This window comes from Alligator sinensis, unplaced genomic scaffold (genome assembly GCF_000455745.1).
Source record: "Alligator sinensis unplaced genomic scaffold, ASM45574v1 scaffold371_2, whole genome shotgun sequence".
In the NCBI taxonomy this organism is placed as follows: Eukaryota; Metazoa; Chordata; order Crocodylia; family Alligatoridae; genus Alligator; species Alligator sinensis.
This window is the reverse complement of record NW_005842707.1, coordinates 692,384-714,074: the sequence shown is the minus strand read 5'-3', so window position 1 is coordinate 714,074 and position 21,691 is coordinate 692,384. Positions and strand designations below refer to the sequence as shown.

Below are 21,691 nucleotides of genomic sequence, written 5' to 3'. Positions count from 1 at the left end.
GGTGGCTTTCGCTCTGGAATTAGGCACGGACGTGTATCGGTAGTTTAAAAGATTTTTTACTTACACCAAGATGGCAATGGTGTAGGCTGGAAAGCTTGATTAAGTTGCAGTTACAGGAAGAGAAAAGAAAACAAAAACTCGAACCTGCAGAACACGAGGGTACGTCGCATAGGGTTCCGGCGATGGGAAAATAAACCTGCAGGACTCGAACCCGGGGGGAAGAGCTCTGAGGCCGATCGTAAGGGCTCACACGAAGTTTGTCAGGCTCCGTGGGTTCTTCCGTTCACTCATCCACACGAAGTTTGCTAGGCTCCGTGGGTCCGGTTCGTAGCGCGCGGGAGGGGTACGTCTAGGAATTCTATCGGCGACGGGGAGAGGCTAGAGATTGATCAGATCTCCGTTGCCTGCTTCAAATGCACTGGGTCCGTGAGGATCCGCAGCGCTTAGAGATCTTCACACAGCGTGAAGTCTCCTCCTCCCTTGTTCGTGGAGTCCTCCAACTTGGGCGGAAACCACTCAAGCCTTTTATACGGCTAGCAAGCCAATCACTAGCCGCCACGTGTGAATAATTTAGAACTGGCCAATAATGGGACTCGAATTAGCATACCAATGGCGGGAACTCTTTGCAACGAGCATCCCCTCTCTGCAGCAAAGAAATGCACCCTGCAAAGCAAGCTCCAAATTGGTGGGAAATTCTCCCTTGCACCGGGATTCTCTTTTGCAGCAGAAAACTCCACCGTGCAAGGAAGCTTGCAATTTAGCGGGGACAATTTAGCAGTGCCGAAGCACACACAAATAAAAATCACACCTTTTGGGTTGTGACATCAGGAAGCTGAGAGCTGTAAGGGACTGGAACACAGGTGGTCACCTTGAGTAAAGCCATGAGCCAGAGGAATGCAGAAACGGGAGACAGGGATCCAGGCTGCGGTTACTAGCCAAGTAGCTATATAACTGTATGGCACTGGGACTTGGGCAATTGCTAAGGTAAACCAAAAGCTGACTGTCAGAGGACAGGGGTCAAGGAGCCTACTAGAAAATCTGGAAGCACAAAAGGGTCAAGCAGCCCATAAGGCAGGAACACGGGGGGGGGGGGCGATTAAGCCAAAAAAGCCAATAAGCAAGACCCAAGGAACAGGAAATCTTGAACAAAAAGGCAAGAATAGGCATAAAAGAGCACAAGGAGACTTCAAAAGCCTCAGATTAGGCAGGAAGGCATCTATTCTGTTGGGTAGCTGCATAGGCATTGAAACAGCTGCTGCTTATAACCTGGCAGCCATCTCTCCTGCAGGCCGCTGGGAGTAATTAGGCCACTGGCAGCCAAGTCCACTCAGGAGCAGCTGGAGGCCATGTAGCCTGTTTGCTGCTTTGACTCCTAATAGCTGAGGTGGAGGAGGAGTGAGCAAGAAAGCCTAGTTTTGTTTTGGGGGTTGTTTTTTGGTTTTCTTTTTTTTTGGGGGGGGAAGGGGTTGATATTCAACTTTAATATGCTTAGGAACATTGTCTTATATCTAATACCTCTAATTACAAGTCAAGACCTTTTGAGTGTTTCTGAAATTTCAATAATTGTTGTCAGTAATGTATACAGTTATAGGATAAGAAATGAGATCTTGATCACGTAAAACTCTTATTTTTACATCACAGCTAGCTTCTATTTCTGTTTGAAGATGCCACCATTCCTTACCTCCTTAAAAAGGTGCCTATTATAATAAATCATCTAAATATGATCTCATTTAGGTTTGTCCAAAAGGATAAATGCTCAGTCATTAATGAAATCTTCTTTTACTAATAACAGATAGGCATGCTGCTGCAAACATTTTTACTCGGGTTCTTGAGCACCAGCAAAATAAAGCCTCAAATCTTTATTTCTGTGTTGATGGTGACAAGTGTAAGAGATCCTTCAGGAATGAAAATTTTTCAAGAACCTTATTTTTCAAATGTATATAGAACATATTACATGAGTAAGATAAGTATTGCTTTGTTTTGGCATGCAGAACTCAGCTCTTGAAGCTGGAAGCTACAGACAAAAGCAGTTTATAAGTGAGCTATAGCCCTAGAGTGGTGGGACTTGGAGTTAAGTGGTATTGTATGAAGAGTGTATTTGTTATGCCAACATGTGATCTTAGTTTAATGACACAACTCCAATTTTGTGTCCCCTTTCTCTGTTTGTGCCCTTCAAGACTGTCCTTGGCCTTCTCTTCCTCCTTTGATCTTCTACCTGGCCGCATAGCTCCCAGTATCATTTATTCCTTCATCTTTAATGACTTTTGGATCTATCTCTATGCCCCATCTTCTCTCCTTCCTTTTGGTCCTATGGCTCCACTTGCTTCTGATGCTGCACTTCAGTTGGCAAAAAGCAGATAACTCGTCTGTCTCCCCCCACTACACACACTTCCTTTTTCTTTTTCCCTCAGTGCTGATTACTCTATCACTTCCTTGTTCCTCTGGAACAATGTTTGATGTAATCTTATATACTGGTCTTGCCTCATCCTAATTCTAGCACCAGATCCTGCTGGTTTGTCCTCTATAGCTCTTCCCAAATCCACCTGCTTCTTGCCACGCTCAGTTCTATGCTCTCTCTTATCCCAGAATCTCCCCCACACCTCAAAATGCCATCTTAAAATCAAATACAATTTTCCCACTACTGTCATCCTGCCTCAGACTGCTATAAAGTCTCAGCTTGCTTCTATTTCAAGTCCCTGCATGGCTTAATTCTGAGTATGCTTTCCTGTGTTTTCCTGTTAACTCTCCCTCTTTATTCCATTGTCTCTGTCAAAGCTGCTGAACTGCCTCTTTGAATTCCTTCTCCTACAGTGACCCATAATCTTGAAATCCCGTCCTGGGTCCAGCCCACCGTTCGTCCATTCCCACTTTGTGCTTATATATTGCAACAGCATCTAGTGGCCTCATTCAGAAATCCAAAACTCATTTATCTTAGTCAGTGCAAACACACTAAAGAGGATTGTCTCCGCCCCAGAGAACTTAGTCAAAGCAGACTCCCATCTTTCAAGTCCCTCCTATAACCAACTGCTTTAAAATTGCCTATGACCCCTAAATTCTTATCTTTCTTCTACATGAGGTTGCTAACAATGCTAATGGTGACAACCCAGTTCTGTTGCATTGTGCTGGCGTAGTGGGGCTTTATATGCATGATTATATCCTCCCACTTTTAAATACTGAAAACATAGAATCTTCTTTGTCATGTTAGTGATGCCGTAGCCACGATCATCCAGGATATATGTAAGAGGCAAGGATTTGTTAGGGTGATATCTTTTTTTTTATTGGACCAACTGCATAGTTGCTATGCGATAAAGTTAGACAAGAGTTAGAATGCATGAGATTCACAGCTGGTCCAATAAAGGATATAACTGTAAAAAAAAATCCTTGCCTCTTAAGCATCTTTGTGGAAGATACTTGGTATAGTGGAGGTTTTGTTTTTGTTTTTTTTAGCATGTGTACACAATATTTCTTGACTTGGCTGCACAAGCAGTTTTACTGACTCCAGAAGTTGCTTTAACTATAAAACACAATGCATTTAAGCTACTGCAGTGCAGGATTGCTTTGTTTTCTTTAGACTGTCTTGTCTTTTTTACTGCCCTACTGTTTGTATAATGTTGAATAAAATTGTGCATTCCTCACAAGGGATGATCTAAAGCTTACTGAACTCACTCGAAAGACTTCCATTGAGCTTTGCGCCATGCTGTTGGTCCCAACACAAATACCATTTGTTACTTTTTATTATCGTTCTGTGGGTTTTTTAATAATTGTTTTTAATCTTTTTAGAGCTGTATGTTTTAAACAGATACACGGTGATTGTACAGAACTAGGGAAATATTGTAGTTTATCATTATTTTGTCTCAGCAGGTAGTATAAATATTTGAGACAATGTGGTATGATATACTGTTCTGTTCCGATAGTTCTTCTGGGCATATGGTAATTAATAGGCCTGTGTGAAGCGGCTAGTATTTGCTTCGGATTCGGCTGATTCAGGGGACAGTGATTCGATTCAGTGATTCAAATCACTGTCCTGATTCGATTCGGCCAAATCAGCCAGGCCAGGCCCATCCCCCGCCTGCTCTCCCAGCCCACCAATGGCTGCCCCGCTTGCCCTAGCTCCCAGGGCACTTGGGGAAAAGAAAGCCCCAACTCACCGAGTGCTGCCAGGCGGGGGGTGATTCCCACTGCCTCATGCTGCATGGGGGCTCTGCACAAGCCCCCCAAAACCCCCACCCCCAGCCCCCCCACGGGTGCCCTGCCCAGACTAGCTCCGGCCCTTTAAGAAAAAAACAATCGAACACCCCACCCAACTCACTGCTCCTGCCAAGCGGGGGGCGATCCCTGCTGCCCTGCACTATGTAGGGGGCTCTGCACGAGGCCCCAAGGCCACTGCAGGAGTGGTGAGTCCTGGGGCTTTTCTCATTTTTTTTGTTCTTAAAGGACTGGAGCAGGCCCAGGCAGGGCACCCATGAGGGACTGGGGGAGCAAGGGAGGAGTCGGGGGGGGGGTCATAGGGGGGTTGGGGGGCTGGCAGGGGTTCCCCCCACAGTCTCCTCCCCCAGCCCCCCCTCTCCTGCCCCTAGTACTTACCAGCTCTAGTCCAGCTGCAGCTCCCTGCTGCAGCCACTGGGGACTGCTCGAATCATCAAAGCTCTCCAAATCTTTCCAAAGATTCGGAGATCTTTGAATCGATTTGGACCATTACATTTCTCCCCTGATTCAATTTGGATTTGGAGATTTGGCCATTGAATCAGGCTGAATCTCCTCCAAACTGAATTACCACCCAAAGCTTCACACAACTCTAGTAATTAACTCGTGCATACGCACGTATGCACGCGTGCGTGCGTGCGCGCGCGCACACACACACACACACACACACACACACTTCCAGAGAGCCTGCAAACCAACTCGAGCAGGTATGATACCTTAGAGTAGGAGAAGATGGTGGGAAGACCTCATCAATGACATTGACACTGAGGAAATTTGAAGGATGTGAAAGAGGCAACTAGTTGAATAAGAGGTTCATCCCATTCCTGGGAAAGGGAATGGTGCAAAAGAAGACACAAAATCCAAAGTGGGATAAGGAAGTGGAGCATTTTAAGAAAGAAATATGAAGGGGACAGTGGGGAGTGGAAGAAAATGGAGCTGAAATACTGGCAGAGGTCAAAGTACATAGAGCTTAAAGAAGGACATTTTTATTTCCCTAGAACTATGGTGAGTACCATCACAGCGAGAGGAACACCATTGCTTGTAGGAAGAGCCATGAGTTATGTAGTATCCCCAAACCAGCTGCAATAAAAACTTTCTAGCTTGCCACCTTTATCTGTAGTTCTTAAGATTTTTTTGTGGGGGAGACTAGGTTACCTCTACAAGAACAGAATAAAATAACTTTTATTCATGGAGTTTAAGTCTACGAACATGACTGGCTCTTGCAATTCTGATGAGGGTGCTTGCAGTAGTAAGCACTACATCCTGTAGTACACGTTGGCAGGGTTAGGCCTGTGGTTTGTAAGTTGATGGCTGGTAAACTAGTTTGCAGTGTCAGTACCACAGCACTATTCACCCAAGTATCCATGCTGCAGAGTGATTTCTCATGTTGGTCACTGATGGCTATCTGGCTCATGCCTGGAATGGAAATAAAGCTATCTTACCAAATGTATTTGCTTAACGAGACTGTTGGTCAGCTCTGTAAGATTTTACAAATTTAAATTATATTTTTACTAAGTCAATAGAATCCCAGTCATGGTTGAGACACTGTTGTAACAGGACACATAGTTAGAAAGTTCCTGTCATGGAGATCTTGCAACCTCTATCGATGAGAGAGGCAAAGTGGCTTAATTTTCATAACAAGTTATTGACAGAGCTGGACTAGAACCTAGATCATCTCATTCTTCCAGCAGTTCCTTACCTACCAGCTGTCTTTAATAGTGCCTCTGTAATAGTAAGCATTTCCTCCCTGTACTGAATATAAAGCATTTATGAATGTGACCTCTGAATTTCCCACATCTCTTATGCTAACTGATTGATGGACCTCTGAATTCATTAGAGTGTTATGAAATGCACAGAGAATACATAGGAGTTCCATTTTCCTTTCACACTGTCAATCTGTGTGTTCCTTCATTTGACTTACCAGCATGTCATTCTGAGGAAGGGGAAAAAATTCCAGTCACAAAAATGTCTGGCAGCTAATATAAATATTTTAAATCTGCATTGTCAGCAAAACCTTCCCTCATCCTCACTGAAAACTGATGGTTGAGACTACCACATAAAGCATTATGTTTGGGGGGCATATTTTTTTTTACTAGGGGATAATATGTAAGGAAAAGAGTGCCACTGAGACTTTCTGAAAAGTGGACCAAGAATTATCTCCCAATTGACCTCTTCACCTACTCTGCCAGCACTGGAGATTACAAGCAACCATTTTCAGTAATTGTAACTGCTCTGACCATGTAGAGCCATCAGATACACTTTCACCACCCTCACCTAAATCACATGCTTGGAAAACTTGAATGGCTATCACAGAGACTCATGCAAAACAGCATGATCAAGGCATATGGGTGGGGCCTTCCATATCCAGGAATGTTGATGATGGCTTTTCTTTTCCTCGTGTACACTTGACCAAACTATTGATGTTGCAGAGTTTGTCAGGCCTATGTATGATGAGCACAGCAGAAAGATTCTAGTGATCTCGGAGACTTGCTTAATGAAATCAATTCATATGTGAACAAGATCTACCACCCTGAAGGTGCCAAAATGTTGCTAAGTATTGCATTACTGCGAACACTCTCTTGTTCACATCAAGATCTCTGTTCCTAGCAGAGCAGTATGGGACGTGGAATCCCAAAGTAGGCGACAACGTGGCTATCAGTTTCCCGTGTACCTTTACGTTTTTCTTCCATACATCTGTATCCCTCATGCACTCTCTTCATCAAGACGCTCGCCTTCCCATGCTCAAGTCAATGAAATCTGTTTCTCCTCTGTCAGCAATAGCTCCATTCCTATCTTTACCTCTGGAAGAGGACACATCTGTGTTGGGTCTGAACTAAGTCAACCTATGTGACAGAAAGTGAGCCAGAAATAAGCACGTTCTACATGTTAAAAAGGAAGACATTTCATTGCACAGAGTTTTTGTATAGGTATATGGCCTGGTTCTCAGATGTAATAAACATCTTTGATACTGTAGACTCTCACAGGAATTGCAGGTATTCAACTCTCCATGAACGCAGGCAAGTAGATATGGGATATCCTGAATGAGTGATGCTACTGGAAATAGGCTAAATCTTGCAGTCCTTCACACCCAGCCATCACTTCTGTAAGAAAAGTACTGCATAAAGCTATGCTACTTTTAACATGTAGGATTTCTCCACCTCATGCAGTGGGCAGGTGGCCAAATCCTCCTATCCCAATACCCACAGAAAGATCTGACAAGTTTTGAAACCTTTTTAGGAGACCAGGGCCTTCAAGTAGAGGCTCAGATGCTCCACAGAACTCACCCAACTCAGATCATCCCAAAGGCAGCATAGGGGTTCTCTCAGGCTGCCTGCAAGTCAAGCTTTCTATAACTGTACTGGATGGAAGAATGCTCAATACATTATTTTGGGCTGTAAATTTCCTACTGGACTGAAGAGGAATAGAGAGTAGTAGAGTAGCACACCCTTTCCCCATCACAGAGTACTAAGAGAAGTTGGGCAGATCCAGAGGGGCCACAATGACGTGGTTGTACTCCACTTAGTACTTTCAGTGTGGTTTGGCCAGAGCCCCTGCTTTTTCAGGGCTCTGGAGCCCCACAGTTGTGCTGATGATGATGCTTGTTCCCTCCTTTCCCCTGCTGATGAATTCAGCAGGGGAAGGGCAGACAGAAGCAGCATTCACCTCTTAGGCCCTGGAACCACCTGAACCACCTTGATCATCTGGTGAGCTTAAACAGGAGCCCATGCTTACCAGAGCTCACCCAAAGTGTGTGTATGGGGTGTGGAAAAGGTGCATCTCTGTTGTCCTGTTCCTGGATCTGCTACTGAGAGCAGACAGGAAGCTGGTGTGGTGTTAGGGAAAAGGAAGTCTCACTTAAATAATATTAAAATTTTAAAAATGGATAGATTTTTGCAGATATTTGTATTCATCTTATCTTCCATGCTGCTTTTATAAGAATGTGACCTATCTTCCCATTCATTAGTCAGGGAAAACTCCTATTGACTTTTCCTACAGCATACTAAACTTTCCTCCCGTATTCTTCAAGCAGCTGAAGTTGCCTTGATTGCTGTAAGCAAGGCACATAACAAAATGCACCCTTAAAATAAAAAATTCAGACATAATTTCCTTCTGCTGTTGTAACTGTTAAAAATGCAAATTACAAGCAAGAGGCAATACTCATTAAAATATCCATGATGAAATAGCACTTGACTTACTCTGTGTAGTACTGATAGTGTGCTGCCTAATTAATACTAATTAAATGCACCCCTGCTGGAAGGAAAAAATAAAAATCAAAACAGTATCAGGATGACTTGCTATGTTGCTTCTGCAAATCTTCTGTTTGTACTTATACAGTTACGCTTAATTTTGTACAGAACAGGAAGCAGGACAGGGGTTATAACTAACATGGAGGAAGTGACTCTATTGAAGAATTCAGACACATCTGTTTAATTTCTTAAAGTTGAACCATCTTTGGCTCTTCTGAGTGTCACATGAGCTTCTTTAGAGTGCAATACTTCTAACCACAGATGTTCAAAAAGTATGACCAGAGCCTCCAAAAATCATGATTTGTCTAAAATTACTAGTTTGGAATCTTTAAAAATTGATCTTCTGCTTTCAGTCTTTACAGTGAAGTTACTTTACATTTTCCATCTTTTTTTGTGAAGCCATCATCATTAGAAATTCTTCTGATAGTCTTCTCATGATTCCAGCTGCTAGTGCTTTGAGAGAAAACATCAACCTTTGCAACACTTGTGATAGAGTCACAATAGCTGGCAGTGTTGCTGATGCTTCCTCTGTTTTCCTTCAGCAGTACTTCTAGTATGAGGTGCATTTGGTGACTCAGCCTATGTGCCTGCACAGCAGGCAATAATCTCTTCCTCTACCCTTGTGAGAGGTAGCCCAAAATTCCTGGGCAGAAAGGAATATTTAGGCCCTGGGTGCTGACAGATGTGCGGCTCCCTGGGCCAGCTCATGGCACTTTACAGAAAGCACCATGAGTTAGATCAACCCTCCCAACCCAACAGATGTTTGCTGTTGGATTGGGAGGGTGGAGGATTGAGCTCCACTTTGCAGCTGATCCAGTGAGAGAGAATGTGTGTCTGCAGCTTCTTCCTCTAGCTCTCCCCAAGCTCCAGTGCTGTCTCAGAATGGGAGGGGGAGACAGCAGGTGGGGAGGTCCATTTTGGGGTTTGCCTAGCCTGCCCTGAACTCAGGGGATGAGCTCCAATCCATCCACCCTACCCTCCAGCACATGCTGGACAAACCCCAGCTGGAATCCCCTTCCATCCCTTTCTCCACTCCCATCCTGAAGACAGCACTAGGGAGGGGGCTGGGCTGCTTCAGCCCACCTGTCCCGCCTCCAGCACACATTAAGAGAAGTTAATGAAGGTACTGTGCTTTGGAGTGCCTTCATCTGAACCCTCATGTAATGAGGATTCATTTGTTGAATGGTCAGCAGTAATGCCAACTGCCATGAAAACATCATGAGACTCAGCTGGTAAGTTTGTGGAGGGAAAGGGGCAGAATGGAGGAGATCGAGGTCCCACAGTGAGGGAGGGAATGGGAATGGGGCAAGCAGAAGCTGTGATAAATGGGGCCCCAGGGCCGGGGCAGGTTGTCCAGAGGTGCGGGGGGCAGGTGGGGATTGCACCCCCGTGGGAGGCATGTGCCACCCATGGGGCAGAGGCGGGCTGCCCACTGTGGGCTCGGGTCTCTGTGCCCTGCTGACTTTGCCTTGGGAGCTCAGCTGTGTGACACCATTGCTGCCCACCTGGCAGGTGGCAATGGCATCATGTGGCTCGGTTCCTGGGACAAAAGCAACAGGACACAGAGACCCGAGCCCACAGTGGGCAGCCTGCTTCTGCCCAATGGGGGGGTACATGCCTCCCCATATCTCCCCCAGTGTGCGCACAGCTGTAGGGAGCCATGCCTTGCCCCCCTCTTCCTCTGCGCCTCTGGATGACCTGCCCTGGCCCTTCATTCAACCCATCCCCTGCTCCTGTCCATTCCCTCCCTCACCGTAGGGGCTTTGGATCTCCCCCTGCCCCTTCCCTCTCTCCCTGCCCCTTTCTCTTCACTGTCTGTGTCTCTGTGTTTCTGCCACAGGCTCCACCTCAGCCCTGCTGCTGCCCCTCGCTCCTGACCCACAGTACCCTGCATCCTGCCAGGGTGTGCAGGGTCCCTCCCTTCCTGGGCTCCAAACCCCCCTGCCCACACCCACAGCCCCCCACACCTTCACAAATAACTGCCCTCCCCCCACACATTTCAAAAATAGCATTTCATTATTTACATGCCAATCTTTTTTTTTTTTTTTTTTTTAAATCGAGCTCATCTCATGATTTTTGGCATGGCAATAGTGGGTTGGGCACTTTTTAAAGCCCTGTGCAGCTTTTGTTAGTGCATAGCTGTAGAGCATTTTCAGTGGCTGATCATGCAACAAAACATCACTCCTGTTTCCTCTTATTCCCTGCCATGATTAGGGTGAAACTGATGGAGGAGCATTGCTTTTACTGTTGCTATTTGCTGGCACCAAGAGAAACAATGTGGTGCATGTGGTAATTAGCTGTTGATGTGGCCTACCAGCGAATTACTCCATGCTCCTCAGCAAGAAGGAAGCAAGGGAGAGAGATATTGCTAGGCACAGAGCCATGCTCCGAACCATAGAACATGCTTACGCTGTATGTAAGGAGAATGTTATTATTATTATTATTTATTTGGACTGCTCTGGTGTCTGGGAGCCCCAGTCATCCCTTTGGACACTTCAAATGGAGGTGCAGACCTGTTTGAATGGTAAGTGTGAGTACTCACATAGTCATCATGTAGATTGATTTTATATTCATATTCACATAGGTTGATCACAGTCACATTTTCTGGACCGCTGAGATGTAGGCTGTGGACCCCTACGTATTCGTAAATCACAAGCTGAAAACCACTGTCCATATCTTTATCTTGATGTGCTTTGGTGTTTTGGTTGATTCAGAAGCTCTTGGCCATCAGAAAATGTTACCAGGGATCACTACATGGTAGTGGCTCTCATTGACCCCTTACCCTGCCTTCTGACTCCACGACAGACATGCATGCATGCCCGGGGGGAACACCCAGACCCACTCTCTCAGCTGCAATTAAGAAGCCCAGGGCAAATTATCCCCACCCCCTTCTGCTAACAGAGGGGTCCCCCGGCCAGCTCCTTTGCCTCCACTGGTTTTTCTCTTGCAGTTTGGCCCTGTGCCCCACACCCCCATACTGTGGGGCTGGGGGCAAGGGGCAGGGTTGGCCAGTGCTGTTTACAGATGGGCCCTGGTACAAACCCGGTTGAGAACCACTGCCCTAGGACAACCCCTTTCTTCTGCTAACAGGGGAGACCCCAGGCCGAACCTGAGGGGAAACTAACATCCCCGCTTTCCCCTGCCAAGACGACCCCTCCCCCCCGCGCCAGGAAGAGCCCTGTGGCCAAGCAAGGCCCCTCTCCCTTTCCCCTTTCAGAAGCAGGCTCCGTGCTCCCGCCGCCAGGAGCTCGGGTGAGGCGGGGTAACCTGAGCGGTGCCGGGGCTCGCCTCGCCCTGCAAGCGCCGCCGCCGCGCGCCCTCCCCTCGCTCCTGCATTGATTATTCCGGAGCGGCGGCGGCGGGGGAGGCAGAGGGGCCCTGGCCTCGGTGTCGGCAGCTCCCACCCCTCCCTCTCGCCCGCCCTGCCCGCCCAATTCCGCAACTGTTTCCCAGAGTTGGCTCCGGGCAGAGGACAGCGCCGCCGCTCCCCACAGCGGCGCGGCCGGGAGGCGAGGCGAAGCGAAGCGAGGTAGGTAAGAGGCGCGCGGGCTCGGGGAGCCGGCGGGGCTGGGGCTGGGGCAGGCACAGCGGCGGGGAGGACCCGGCCTGCCCCCACCTGGGCTGCGGGGGCCGGGCCCCGGGGCCGGCTCGCTGCTCCGGCTGCAGCCCGCTGCCGCTTCATGGCAACTTCAGGGCTGGAGGTTCCAGCCGGGCTTGAAGCAGAAGCAGCAGGCAGCTCAGCATCGCTGTGGGGGTCTCCCCCTGCAAGCGACTGCCTGGCGCTGGTGGTCATTGCCCGCGTCGTCATCATCAGATCGTAGTATTATCACCATTATCATTAATGATGATGATGATATCATTAATCATCATTAATATCATCGTTGTCATTTTCATTAATAATAATGATGGTTATGATATAATTATTATCATTATCCACAAGATCATCATTAATAATGATGACGTCATGATTATCATTATCCACAAGATCATCATTAAGAATGATGATGTCATTATAATTAATATAATCAATATCATCATCATCCTTATTATTAGCAATATAATCATTGTTATCATGTTATGTATCATTATCATACTATATTTCATTATTATCATGGTTTTTATATTTTATCATGTTTTCCTATATCATTATGTTAGTATTATTATTATTGCCATTATTATCACCAACAGCATTATTGTCATTACTCTTGCCCTTATCATTATTACTATTATTATTCCAATAGCTAATGGGATCCTAATGGACAAATGGAATCAGCCCTAATAGGTGCATGATCTCCTCGCAGCCCCTTTTGCTCCCCCCTCCCCCCCCCAACAACAGCCAGCTGCGTTACTCTTAGAGTTCATGCCTGTCTGCACTAGGTCCAGAGTGCTTGGCTGCTGTTTTTTTGCTGGACATCATTCCCATTCTCCATGGTCTGACTGTTTCTAGATGGCTGTGGGGGGGTGGGGGGCAGGAATCAAGCCCAAGTTCTAGAGAGAAATTGAATTTTGAAAGCTGATCCACAGGGCTCTGCGCTTCCCAAGCACTTGCACCGTCTGTGCAGTTCACAGTGCTTCTGAAAGTTGCTCGCATTTCCACCAGAGAGGGTTACGAGCTCCTGCAGGGGTGCAGCCATTTGTGTGGCTAATGGAATCTGAGCACTCTCCAGAAGGCGCAAGAGTGGGGCTAAGCTCTGGGTTTTCAGCCTTGCACTGAGCTGTGTCTCAATCCCCAGAACAGTGTCGGAGGGCAGTACCTTTTCATCACAGCAGCACGGGTAGAGTTTATCCCGTCATCATGATTTCAGTGAGGAAATCCAAGGCTGTGGCTATTGAGATGTGATCAGTGTTTCAGCCTTGCATTGAAATCCCCCCTGATTCTAGGATGAGCTCATAGCTTGAACATGTCAGCTGGTATTCGGGCCCTGTGAGTGTTTTGCAGAGGTTTTGTGTATCCGATCGGACAAGGTTTTATTTCACTTCACTTTCGTCATTCTGCTCTTTTGACTCAACAGCTTTGGGAGCTCTGTAAGATGCACATCAGCATGTGTTGTGCTGCTTAACTTTATCTTGGCTGAGGAGGGTGAGCTGATGGATGTTACAGCTCACAGTGTCTTAAGTCACTGTGGATAGCTGAGAGAGATCCTCTGGTGCATTTAAAATAATTGCTTAATATGCATTGTATGTCCTTCTGGAAACGCAGTGCCTGGGTGGGTTTCCCTGTTTGGGGTCATTGCCTGTCGGCATGTCATCCTGTCGATTTAATAGCAAATTGCTGGATTTGAAATGTTTAATATTGATGTGATGTTAACGTGGGTTAAACAACCCTTAGTTGTAAAACTGCTACCCAAAGATTGATTTCATCGCTCAGGTGAGCTCTTCAGTAAATTAGCCCAGATTTATAAAAGAGATGAGCAAGAGTTTGGAGTGTTTCTGTGCCTATTGATTTTTCTCTTCCTTCCCTGTGTATGTATAACTTGAGCACTAACATGAGCTGCATGTATATGTTTTGAGTCTGATCAGGCTTTTCTTGCATGCTCAAATTCAGTGAGAGTTTTGGCTAAGCCAGGAATTACAAGGGCAGGTTCTGACGGGGTGAAAAACACGTATCCAGTATTTCTTGACTTAGAATCATGAGCAGTTGACGTTTGAGTGTAGGATGGATTAATTCATGCGTGGTTTGTTTGGTCTGAATTGCTTGCAGAAATCCAATTCTGCAACTTGGAACACCCACTGAATTAGTAAGCTACACTGATACTGGATTTGTGGCAAGCTTCACTAGGAAATGACATGCCTTTGCAACATGCATAATGCAACGCCTACCGTTATCCCTACTATTACCATTCTGTCTGTGATTTTTGTCTTTTCAACATGTTGAAATACTGATTTGCAGATAGGTGGTTCAGACTTCAGCTGACCAACCAAAAACTCATTTGCAATAGCAGAGTGAACAGTTTTGTTTAAGCTGTCAAAATTCCTGTTCCTGTGTTGGGGGAATAGAGAGTTAATGCTGATCACAGTGATGTTGGTTTGCTTGTATTTTGTTTCTGCGTTGTTTTAACATTGTCTCTCTTCCACTGGTTTCTACTGATGGGCTATTTCTTGGTTTTCATGGGTTTATTTATCTCCTTGTATGGCCTTTAAAATCTAGGTTGACAGATAATTTTTAATAAATGTACACAATTTTAGTAGCTCTGAATTCAATTTGATCTATGGTCAAAATATTTTTCAGCTTCCTGCCTAGAATAAATGGGCAAGTAGACCTTGTAAGAGCCCTGAAAGTCAGAAAACTTGGGCTGTCTATTCAAAGGGGGCATAAGCTCCAGAGGCAAGGAATGTGTGTGAAGCATACCTTGTTCCCATTGCCATATGAATATAGAGAGGACTCTGTATTATTCCTAGTGTCAGGGTGTGCCAGTACCTTCTGTTGAGTTGCATCATCTGCTTCTTGAGTCTGAAAGCCCTACAGACAAATATATTTAAGTCTGACAGAGAGGAATGCGTCCCCATTAAAAAGGAGGGACTGAAACTCAAGTGCCTAAATATGGAAGAGATCAGACAGTGCCTTGTAAATGTCATTAGCCAGCACCATATCATAGAGGAAGTAAGTGTTTATAGAATAACTTGCCCACAGAGAAAGTACACTAATTTCCATTGGCTAGAGATGGCTTATGCTGTGCATCAAGCACATAATTTAGGAGAAGTTGCCTAAATCTGATAGAAAGACAGTTGAATTCTTTGGTAGCTATCAGTTTTTCTTGTCATGCATTTTCTTCCATTCCTAAGGAAAAAGTCACCCATTGCATAGTCAAAGAATATCTGAAAGAGGTGTTCTCTTTGGTTTAATCCCTCGCATTAATCGGCATGTTGTTTATGTGTTGAGAATTGGGGTCCAGACACAAAAGGATACATCATAGGGGGGGTAGCTGTCTTTGCACCAAATTCTACGAACTTTGCCATTTTCAGTTGATCTCCTTGGTCAGATCTCAAAAGTTTCAAAATGCAGAAGCACATATAACCACATTAAAGACTCACTAAACATAGTTCTCTTCCAACATCAGTATAAATTGGGAGCAACACTGTTGAAGTCAATGTAGGTAACCTGGCATAAAACTCTTGTGAGCAAAGAGTCAGATCTGTTGACCTCAGTAGGAACTGTGTATTCCTATCTGAGGACAGAATTTGGTCTGTAGAGAGGTGCATTTTAATTGGCAGCTGTCCTAGACCACTAGAGCACAGCTTTCTAAAATGAAGTGTAATTATGAGCTACAGCAGCCAACAAATGCAGTGCTGTCTTTAATCAGTGCAATTCCTATTTATCAGCATGCCAAAATAGGAGAGATTTGTTTGCAGTAGCTCAAGAATTTTGTGTTCTCTCCTGAAATGATTTTAAACCAAGGGCATGTATGTTTCGCATGACTTGAGACTGCCTTGCTACAGTAAATTAGTATTCTCCATCAGTCTACTCCATCCTTGTGAAGGATACGTCATTAATTAATTTTGTAGCAAGGCAAATGCAGATTACTGTATTAAAGTTCACATTGCTCTAAATGTGTACGTGAACAGTACTTAGAAAATATCTTGAACTTTTCTGCTGTCAGGGAGTATTTACTTCCTTCTATGGTGTGATGTGGGAGATAGAAAATTGATCTTGCCATTGAAACATTGACCTGCGGCTTGTTCATTTCCCAGTTCAACCACATGCTTCCAGTGTGACCTGGATCAAGTTTCTTTTAGAGGGAAGAATTTTCAGGAGGGCTCAGTTGTTGCCTAACTCTTCCCCCATGGAAATCAAGGCAAGGCACAAAATGCTACTTTCACTGAAATTTAAATCAGTGCTGAGTACGACTGCATATCCTACCCTTCTTCCCCAGTTTAGCCAAGTACTTAATCACCTATCTAATTTAAAACACTTCAGTGGGATTACAGTACCTTCCTGAACAGGGGCCTGAATCTCTGAGTCTCCTATCTGTTAATCAGAGATACTCTTGTTTCTTTTGTCTTCTCTGTTTAAATGGTAAATTCTTCAGGTTTTGATGGTCTGTTAACATGTTTGTAGAGTGCCTAGTACAATGGGACTCCAGTCTCAGCTGGTGCCTGGAGACTATAGTCCTAATAGAAAAATCAACTGTAACTTGGATCTAAAATAATAGCAAAAGTCTATAGTGTTTTACGTACTAATAATTTTAATATTGGAATGTTGTGATCCTATAATATACTGTGTTTTTGATGTACTTTGTTAATCAGTTCTGACTGATCTAAGAACTTCATGGATCTGCTGTTTGTTTACTAAAGCAATGGCACCAGAATACTGAGACCATAAAAATTATAAGGGCTGTTCTTCGTCTTTAAAAAAAAAATAGCAGATTGTTCTTTTTAGAGAAGAGCAATATAATTTTGTATGTATTCATCCTATATACTCCAGAAGTAAGAGAGACTCATAAGGCTATGTGGAACAGAGCGAGTAGTTTCCTTGGTCTCTTATAAATAAAAAGGAAACCAATAGTGCATTTTAAATAGGGCAGATTTCTTTAAAAAACTTTAAATAGATCTTCAGAAGTGTCAGCAGAGTTACATTAAAGACTGACAATAGCACTTGGGGAAACTTGGAAATTGCCACTACATCATAAATCTGTTTTAAATCATAAGTCTGATTTCTTTTCCCATTTGTTTTAGAATTGTCTTTGCCACTCAGTCTAATCAATCAAAGAGAAGAACAATGGGCTAGGGAGGATTGATGTTTCTTGGCTAACTCACAAGGCTAGGACTCAAATTTGGGATCGTGATTTAGCCCCTGCAAGAGACTTCCTTTGTGATTTTTGGGCAACTGATGTTGCAGGCAGGTGCTTCTGTCTACTCATGATCCAGAGTCCAAAGTCCTTTCCAAGAGTAGGAGCCTGCAACTGTGATCACAGAGAACAGACCAGGACTCATTGTTTTCATTGATAAGTGTGGTAGCTAGAAAAAGGGGATCTGGGACTGTTTACCCCTTACATATTTATTATGACAGTCAGAGCACTTCTCTCTGCCTGAGAAGGCTCAAATTCAGCTATGGCAGGAGAGTGCTTTGCCTCTAGGCTCCAAGCTAGTTTGGATGGGGTGTCTCCACTCCTCTTGCTGAACATGGCTGGAAGAAAATGCAAGAGCTTTTGGACCAGAGAGAGAGAGACCACGAACATGACGAAAAAGGACTGTAGTGGAGAGGGCACTCCTCTGAGAGGGTAGAATCCTGGGTTCTGGTCTTTGCTATCAGGACTGTCTATGCCTTTTACAATAAACGTCATTTGAGAACTCCCCCCCCCACCAAAATAATCCCGGGGGGAGGGATGTCTGGAACCTAACTTGCCCTAACAACTAGGTCCCATGAATTTTGCATTCTTTTCAGCACAGTGGCCCAGACTTCCTCAGAAAGGGTGGAGCATGTCCCTATTCTGAAGAGCCTAAAGCCTCATGGTTAGGGCACTCTCCTTGGAGGTGGGGTGTGTGGATTTGCATCTATTCTAGCTGAGAAGTATGTTAACACAAGTCCATCGTTTCCTTGAGGGAGTTCTTTAGTCACCGCAATACTGTATAAAAGGTAGGCACTGTAACCTTCTTCTCTGGTCAAGTTTTATAAAAAAGCAACCATGATTACACTATGTGAGAAGCCAATCCCACTTGATCTATGTTGGGTATGTCCTGACTGGGCATACAGAATTGGGCCTTTCCAGATGCTGCTACATCTATTTTGTGGATCCCAGTGGTGCTGTGGCCAGAGTTAGGCACCGAGTTCTGAGAGTGGTTCTGCCCATGCGCAGAACTGCAACTGTAGGCACCTAGAGAATGGCCAGTCTGAGCAGGCAGTCTTGGGACTTCCTAGAGTTGGATGACTGCTGAGCAGAGGACTTTCAGATTTCATTTAAAAGTCTGCCCAAGACTTTTGGTACTAAAGTCTTTCTTGGGAGCTGTCCCTTGTATTGCCTCCCTCTCCCTCTCTTCTCCAGTTTCTCATAGTTATATTTGGATAATAAGACTACCTTTGTTTCTCCTGCTTGCTTAGATTGTCAACAATTTGGAGACACAGACTGTCTTATGTGTACATAAAGTGCCTAGCATATGGGAATCTGGAATTCAGATGGAGTCTGAAAAAAGCGTGTGTTATATAAAACACGCTCTATCTCTCAAAGTATTTTTTGTCATACTCATCTTTATATTGAAATCACAATATGTCTGACATCAGTTATTTTTATATCAGAAATTGTGTTGTCACAAACGAAGCATTGTGATTTTGAATCAACCAGAAGGAAATGAAACTTTGGAGGAGAGAGGTTTTTGTCTGAATATAAATATTTAAAACAAAAGCAAAAGTGCCACCATTAATTTTGGATGATATGCAATACATAGCTGTTTACTTTAAGTTCCCACCGCCTGGGTATTGTAGCAGCATGGAAATCATAGACAAATGTAACAGACATTCTGCAGACATCATACCATGCTCTATTAACCTAATATAATCTTTAATTAAAATTTATGGTCCTAAAATATGTCCACAAGATTAACTTTCCAATGATAAGACCAATAAATAATAAAATACAGAAGCACAAGAAAAACTAGTAACACTTTCAAAGTTTTCACTAGCAAGTTGTGTCAAGATAAATCCAATAACCTGCCCATGGCTAGAACCTTCTGATTTGATTGATATATTTCCCTTTTTTTAATTCTTTTTTTTTAACACTACAGATCTCTAGATATTCAAGTTGTGACTGTTCCGCTGTTGGCCCATGGCCATATGCAGCCCATGAGGAGTTGACCAGCAGCCCCTGGGCTTATCTTGGCAGAGGCTTTCCTCAGCCAGGATTGCCAGGCTCCCCCTCCTGTCTCTCTCTCACTTTCTGCTCCTGCAGGGCAGGGTAGGGTGGCACAGCTCAGCATAGCCTTTAGTGCCAGGGAGCTAATAGCACAATAGAGTGGAGGAGCCTGCAGCCAAGGAGGTTGGAGAGTGGGGCTGGCCTGTCTGCTTGCATGGTGCAACCATGGGGGGAGCTGCCTGCTTATGCATGTAGTGCAGTAGTGGTGGGGCACCTGCCTACATGCCAAAGGAGCTTGAACCTGGGAAAGTGAGGAGGGGCTGTGGCCCCTACTATGTGCAGCCCCTGGCTACCAAGAGTTGGACAGCCCTGACCTAAGTGATTCCTATAATATGGTCTTAGTTTTACGCTTATTACAAGACAGTTGGGCAGTTGTTAACTTTCACTGGCAACTGAACTGGGCCAGTATTGGTGATAAAGCCAGAAGAGCTTTATCACTGTGGTTGTCAACCAGGGGTACACATACCCCTAGGGGTACTTGAAAAGGTTGTAAGGGGTACGCAGAATGAATGAGAAAAAAATTACTGTTTTATAGAGGTGCACCAATGCATCGGTCACGTATTGGATTGGCACCAATATAAGGAAAATTGACTGTATCGGCAATTGGCTTTTTTTGACTGATGTGGCTAATAATATGGCTGATAAATGCCCTGTGCGCGTGCACAGATGCAGAGCAGCACACAGGTGGCCAGGAACACAGCCTGGCAGTATGGAGAACAACCAGGTCCAGCTGGTAACTCTGTTGTGGGGGAAGGGGTGTGTGTGTTGGGGAAGGACAGATTGAGGCCCTAGTGGTGAGGGAGTGGGGCTGGGGCACAGGCAGGAGCTGCACAGCTGGGGCGGGGGCAGTGTTTTCTGCCACTGCGTGTAATTCAGGAGGGCATGGGGGGCATGTGACTCTGGATCTGCAGGCGGGGCGAGGGTGAGGTGCTGCTGCGGGCTGGGGCCAGGGTCGTGCCAGGCTCTTCCTGGCAGGGAGGCCGAGCCAGAGCTGCATTTGAGGCAGGCAATGGTGGTACTGGGAGGGGGCTACAGGGGAGCTATGGTGAATTTTGGAATAGTTGCAGCCCACCCCTCTCAGTGCAACTGCCTCCTGCCCTGAGTGCGGCCCGGCCCAGACCCCCCACCAGGAAGAACCCAGTGCAGCCCCCAGTCCACAGCAGCAGCCTGCCCTTTCCCTGTGCGCAGATCCGGGGGACATGCCCCCCCATGCCCTCCCAAGGTGTGCACAGGTGTGGGAGCTGCCTGCATCCCCTAGATCAACTGCTTGCAGCTCTGTCCCGCACCCCACCCTGGCTGTGCAATGCCTGCCTCTGCCCCAGCCCCACTCCCTCCCTCACTTCTGGGGCCTCGATCTGCCCCTCCCCCCCCATGCCTGTTCCCTCCCTCCTGTTAATGGTAACATTAAAAACAAGAAAAAAATATAATGGGGTACATGAGATGAAACTTTGAGACAAGAGGGGTACACTTGTTAAAAAAGGTTGAAAACCCTGCTTTATTATACTGGGGCCTTGTTATGTTCAGCCTTGCATTAAATACTGTAGTGAGCAGGCATATCTCTACCTCATGTTATTTTATACCAGGGGTCATGGTTTCCTTTCATTGTAGAAAAGAACCTGTTACCACTATCAGTGGGAATCGAGGGAACATAATAGAGGTACCTTAAATAGAACAAAATAGAGGTAAAATAGAGCATGCACATTATTTTTAGTAGCTTTATTTTAAGGAAATTGCTTTACAGGATATAATAAGCAAGCATTTATATTGTAGGCCTTGTAGGATTCTGAAGTACATTAGAGAGCTAAAAAAAAAGGGAAGACTTTAGAAGGGAAAGTAAAGTGATGCTTTCAACAGAACAAGGGGGAGAGAATGGGTCTAGGGATCATGGAAATGCGACATCTTTGAAATAGAACTAAAAGAGAGAAGAATGAGTGTAATGCAGGAGGGGCAGGCATCCTCCCTATCTGTGCAGTGTATGCAATAGTAAGAATAAAATTATTGTTAAATTTTTTGTTTGTTTATTTTTGGAAAAACAAAGTAAGCCCATCTTTACTTCTCAGTATGTTGTGGATGAAGATCAATACGTAGGAAACCATGGTCCAAAACGGTATAATTCACCAGTGGAACATAACACTTATCCCTTCTAATGTAAGTCGTTGGGTTGATTTTTTTTTTTTTTAAGCTGTATAGCATCCACAGTAGTCAAGGAAGGAATTTAGCTAAGCCTCTCAGTGATCCTTGCACAATGTACTTGCAACATTTGTTTGGGTAGGAGGGTCAGTAGATTGAGGTCTTCCTGGGACTAAAACCCTAAGGTTCCTTGTTGGATCTTGCCTGTCTTCTCAGGATCAGATGCAGTAATATCAGTATAAATCTGCTTTATACTGTATTCCCTTT

The 21,691-nt window shown here is 45.1% G+C and overlaps 1 protein-coding gene across 5 annotated transcripts in view; it reads left to right on the top strand.

The window, feature by feature from the left end:
* The window catches only part of LOC102378731 (A-kinase anchor protein 2), a 265,411-nt gene that overhangs the window by 83,106 nt on the left and 160,614 nt on the right, over positions 1 to 21,691 (top strand). Inside the window, exon 1 of one of the 5 annotated variants that reach the window (XM_006034133.2) lies at positions 11,638 to 11,979. The exons of 3 other annotated variants lie outside the window; for them this stretch is intronic. The gene's annotated coding sequence lies outside the window, so the exon portion shown is untranslated. Of the gene's footprint in view, positions 1 to 11,637; positions 11,984 to 21,691 lie in introns of those variants that run through there. One more of the 5 variants, XM_014524918.2, reaches the window with a different exon arrangement.